Source organism: Rutidosis leptorrhynchoides, chromosome 4, assembly GCF_046630445.1.
Source record: "Rutidosis leptorrhynchoides isolate AG116_Rl617_1_P2 chromosome 4, CSIRO_AGI_Rlap_v1, whole genome shotgun sequence".
In the NCBI taxonomy this organism is placed as follows: domain Eukaryota; kingdom Viridiplantae; phylum Streptophyta; class Magnoliopsida; order Asterales; family Asteraceae; genus Rutidosis; species Rutidosis leptorrhynchoides.
The window spans coordinates 644,993,188-644,999,187 of record NC_092336.1 but is presented as its reverse complement, the minus strand read 5'-3'; positions in this window follow the sequence as shown (position 1 = coordinate 644,999,187).

Here is a 6,000-nt window from a genome sequence, read left to right as displayed (position 1 = left end):
TTGTTTGAGAGTTGTATTAGTTAAATATTTTGGAGAGTGTAGTTGGCTTAAGAGAGTCGTCTATATCATTGTAACAATTTGTGATATAGTGTATTTCTCTCTTTGGGGGCCGGTGGTTTTTCTCCTGTTTTGGAGTTTCCACGTTAAATCTTGTGTTGTGTATTGTTCTTATTTCTTTACTATTATTGTTGGGCTGGGTGGTGGGAATTAGTGAGGCCGTAATTTCCCACCAACTGGTATCAGAGCATCAGGTTTGATGGGGGTCTCGGTTATAGGAGTCGGAGTATGCTCTGTGGTTGCCACGGGAGTGGATCGTCCACATCAGAAACGAGTTCTATTGATTGTATAGGGTATCTGGTTAGACAATATTTTTTCTAATTCGTAGTAATAGTTGGATTTGTTAGTGGCGAGTTGTGGATTTCCGATTTAAAGGGTCCTGGCTACCTGCTACATCTTTTGGCTATTCGAAACGTGAGCAAAATCAGAGAAAGTTGTTGTCTATAGGATACGGATACGATGTCGAAGTTCAGTCCAATGAGGTTTGATGTAGAGAAATTTGATGGGATGATCAATTTTGACTTATGGCAGGTTCAAGTCAAGGATGTGTTGATTCAGTCCGGTTTACACAAGGCTTTGAAGGGTAAACCCACCCTTGTTCCTGGCAGTGATTCTAGCAGTAAGTTCGATGAAGAAGAATGGGATGATATGGATTTGAGGGCAGCAATTGCGATTCGTTTGTGTCTTGCAAAGAACGTGCTTGCAAATGTGCACGGGTTATCAACGGCAAAGGAGCTTTGGGTTAAACTAGAGCAGTTGTACCAGGGCAAGGGCATCTCAAATCGATTGTGTCTTAAAGAACAATTTCATACTCTGCGTATGGATGGGGGTTCAAAGATTTCAGATCATCTAAGTATTCTTAACGGTATTGTTTCAGAACTGGAGGCTATTGGAGTTAAAACGGATGATGAAGATAAAGCTTTGAGGTTGATATTATCTTTATCATCGTCTTATGAACACATGAAACCTATTTTGATGTATGGGAAGAAAACTCTGAAGTTTGAAGACGTTACTAGCAAGCTCCTATCCGAGGAGAAAAGACTGGAAGGTAACGGGGTCTCGTCATCAGGAGATACGATAGTGTTGTGTTCGGATAGGCAGAAGAGAAACTCTAGAAAGAATCTGACATGCTCGAAGTGCGGGAAGACTGGACCTGTAAGGGTTAATTGTCCCGGTGGAGCTAATCCGGCAAATGGCTCCAAAGACGCTAACATTGTCTCCATTGTTACGGAGAGTGACGAATTCCTCTGAAGTCACGTCATCCTCATGGTGTGTCCGCGCCACCGTGGAAAGGGATGTTCGTTAGCGGTTCCACAATTACACATGGGCATTGGTTTAGTGTTGATGCAGGCTGTGTGGTGGAAACTGATGTTGTAGCTGATGGGACTTTCGGGAAAGCCAAACAAGGAAGTTGCACCATAAAGTTTCAGCTGGTTGTTCAACAACATGTGCCGAGGTGAAATGCTTGGAATGTGATATTCTAAGTGCTATACTCTTAATGGTGGAGTATGATAATTCTTGTTAAGAGTTATGATTGTCTGTGATGACAATGATTGTCGGTTTAGACAATGTTCGATGAAGATGCAAGTTTTGTCTCTTGGGAGATAATGTCAACGGCATGAAGATGAGGATCTTGAAGTTGTCGTCGAGGAAGCATCTACATCGGTTATCCTTGCAATGTGGAAGCATGGTTATCTTCTTCTATCCAAAAGGTGGAGATTTGTTGGTTTATTTTGGCTAGTAGAAGATATGTTTATCCCACATTGGTGGGAGGAAGATGTGAGGGGTGAGTGACTTGGTTATATAAGAGGGGCTAAGTCTTCATTCCAAATTGCACCAATCAATACACTTTAAGTATTTGATTATTTCTTTCTTTCTTACCCTTGTTTGAGAGTTGTATTAGTTAAATATTTTGGAGAGTGTAGTTGGCTTAAGAGAGTCGTCTATATCATTGTAACAATTTGTGATATAGTGTATTTCTCTCTTTGAGGGCCGGTGGTTTTTCTCCTGTTTTGGAGTTTCCACGTTAAATCTTGTGTTGTGTATTGTTCTTATTTCTTTACTATTATTGTTGGGCTGGGTGGTGGGAATTAGTGAGGCCGTAATTTCCCAACAGTATCAAGAGACAACTACATGACAAACAGATTCCCTTCATCCTCCTTAATTTTGCTGGTTCGTCAGAAAAGGACAAAGGGTCTCGGAAGTGCCAAAGTCGGGATGGGTCCACCTGGTACATGTTCTGACAGGTCCCGAAAGGTCCAAATTCGGCACCCTTCCTTGGTTCACACCTGCACTCCACCATGGCAAAATAGAACTTTTTGGGTGCCACATAGGGGGTCCTTGAAGTGGGAAATCCGAAAATACATGTTCCTAAAAAAAAATTGACAATACTGGTTTGATAAACAGGTTGGGGATGGATATTTTTCTGAAGAAAAAAAACAATCATAGTCATTTGTTGAGAATTAAAGTGAACACTGGTTCTTTCATCTAGTTATTCGTTTACTTTAGTTCACTTTACAATCAAAACTCCCCATTTACTCGGAGTAATTATTATTTTTAAGATCTTAATTAAACTGCTTTCAGTAGAACGAACTAGTCTATTTTCTTACTAATTACTACTCAATAAAGTTTAGTTGTTAACACCGTGTCCCAGTTTTGAAGTGTATTTAGATAGTTAATTTAGGTTACGATTTTGCACATCAATTGTTATCGTGTGCGCAAAGAAAAGTTGTGTCACGCGCCTTAATTTGCATGCAGGATTATCCAAATGGGCGTGCGCCCAGCACGTGATACACACGAGTGCTCGGCGCAGGGGGTACGCATATCATTAAGTTCCCCCGGTTCGATGTGATGCGCCGACCAAGAGCGCATGATATCAAACTTTAAAATATCTTGAGCTAATCATATCCTTGAATAAAATATCCCAAAAATATATTCAATTATCTCTGTTAATATTAAATGCTTAAGCTTACACCATCAAATCAATTGCTTGCTAATGATGACATTGAGAATAGCCGAGTTACGGTTCATTGTTGCAGGCTGTCAAATCGACACGGAAGCACACCAAAGGGTTTGCTATCTTGCACTATAATCCAAGCGGTTATGGGGCTTTGCTATCGTAAACCACGCTTTTTACCTACGACCGTTAAGATCATGACGTGGACGGCTGAGCACGCGACCCCCAAATTGGAGCCCTAATTCCGCCTATATATAAAGAATTTTTACCAGAAAAGATAAAAATTTCAAATTCTTACTTTCTTCAATTTCGCTCATAAGTTTTCCGTTCAAGTTTTCAGGTGACGCTTTTGTATATTCAGGTTAGTCCATCTCCACGTTCTTCTTTAAAAAATGTCATCAACATCTGCTACCGTTTTACATATTCACTATATTGCTTTTGAACTTGATCCAAGTTCAATTAAATGTATGCCGATTTTACACCTACCCTTCCCAAAAGTTCTGAGCGAGTTCATAAACCACCAAGTGATATGATCGGATTTTATGACCAAACACTGGAAGTTGGTAATACTCGAATCCCACCGACTGATTTTTTTCATGCGAGTTTTATCAGCGTATAACATAGGGTTAGGGCAAATTCATATGTACCATGCTGCTCGGGTATCCACTTTTAAAATGTGGTGCATGGAAAATAACCAAGAACCACGTCTGAATGTTTCTCAAAATATATTTCGGTACCAATCAAGCGAGCATGACTAATACATTTTTTCGATAGTTTTTCTTTCACCGCCGGCTTGAAAAAGGCTTGAAGCATTCTTGAATGGCACCATTTTATCGAACATAATGTGTCACGATGACATGTTACATGTTGATTGTAATGTGTGAGCGTTTAAGGACTAAGTGATTTTAACTCTCCGGCACGGTTTACTGTGAATAACCCTTATTAAGATTATGATCTAAAGATCTATGAAAGGGTGATTAAAACTAGTCCACCATTGTTGGTTTAATCTTAACAATGGCCGCCAGGTGGTTTTGTAGGGGTTTATGTTCAAGAAACATACCTGTTACCGTAAGATATTTTCGGAGTGAAGAGTCGAGTATCTAAAAAACGTTGTTTAATAAATCAGGTAAGGGTTTGTATTTTTAGCAAAACACTAGACCTAGATATCCATAAATAAAGTCTTGATCCTTCGTAACTAATTACCATAGATAACGAGATTATAATTAGGAAAAGATTACGACTTAAATAAGGATAAGATTGTTTTCGTGCGTGCTAAGAAAAGTTGTATCTCGCGCCTTTTGCATGCGAGATTATCCAAATGAGCGTGCGCACGGAACGTGATACGCATGAGTGCTCGGTGCAGGAGTACGCGTATCATTAAAGAAAACGAAGGAAGATTTTGAAAATTGACCTTCGTAAGAAAAACTTGGAATTGCAAAGAGTTCAAAGACTTGTTGGAGAAGTTGAGAGAGTATTTGAGAAGGGGGATGATTCTCACACACACTTTTTTGATCCTCACACACCAATTGAGTATTATTAGAAGAGTAAAAGGTTAAAATAGGTGTGTGAGGATCAAAAAAGTGTGTGTGAGAATCATCTCCCATTTGAGAATTTTGGGAGCGTAAAATGGTTAAAATAGAGGATAGTGCTCCAATACGTGTCGGGTTTATATGGGTTGTATTCATGGCCCATTATGTAATATACTTTGCTTTTTATTAGAGTTTGATATCGTAGACTTTCTGATTTATATATAACATCGAGGTAAGAGACTTAATCATGCGCATATCTAGGCGTGTAACGAACCTGGATTTTCCAACGTTTATTTATTAATAATTATTATTATTAATACGTGTGATTAAACAAATGTATGTTACTACATTTACATGTTGCCATGATTGATCATACATGACTTGAATGCCCGAAACGTCTTTGTGACACACGAAACTTTCACGAATAATATTTTCACATATTATTTACATTAATGATTAAGGTTTATTAATCATTTTAATTAACTATGGTGATTAGTTAGTTACTTGGGCTTTAATTGGATTTATTTGTTAATTAATGGAACTTGGGCTTGTTTAATGTTAATGGACTCATGAATATAGGCTTATAAGCCCACCCTACACCTTATTGGATTAACTAGCCCATTTTTACAACATGTAAGTATTACTTGTAAGTGTAACTAGTTAGTTTAAGCACATGGAATCTAGTTAGCACCTTATCCCCATGAACTAACACCTAATGACCAACTTTTTCAAGCTTTTCATGCTAGTGACCAAAGAACACTTCCCCCTCCCCCTTGGAGCTGCTGACCGTCGGCCTTTGTGGCCTAGATGGGTGTTTTTTGTTTCAAATTTCATTAACATATCTACTTGTAAACTTCATTCTTTCCAAAACACATTTACTTGCATTTCCCTCTCAAGCGTTTTCTCTCATTTTACTTTCTAAATTGTAAGTAACTTGAAGACTTTTTCTCTTCTTCTTTTCTTTCTAAAACTGTGACCATACACACCCTTAATCATCATCATTCTTTGTTTGTTTCAATCTTTTGTTACTTGTGTTGATTACTAGTAGTTGTTTGTTACTTACTTACTTGGTTTCAAGAATCAAACTTACTAGTTTCATTCTTCTTTTATCTTGTTTTTACAAGAACACTCAAGAACATAAACTTACTAGTTTATATTCTACACTTAATGTATCAAAAGATTGTAAGTTCATAGTTGTTAAACTCATACTTGTAATTCATGTTAGTAAACTTTAAAGTTTACTTTCTTAAAGATCAAACTTTGGTTTGAATCTTTGAAGTATGAACAACAATGAACTAGTTACTTGCTTATTTAGTTTACTACTTCATTTACTTGCACTTTAATTTTGTGATTTTGGTTGTTGTTGGTCAAGTACTACAAGTTAGTCTTGATCTCATTTCTCTTGAACTAAAAGTTAACTTTACTAGTTCAAGAACATGTAAATGAAACTTTTTAATT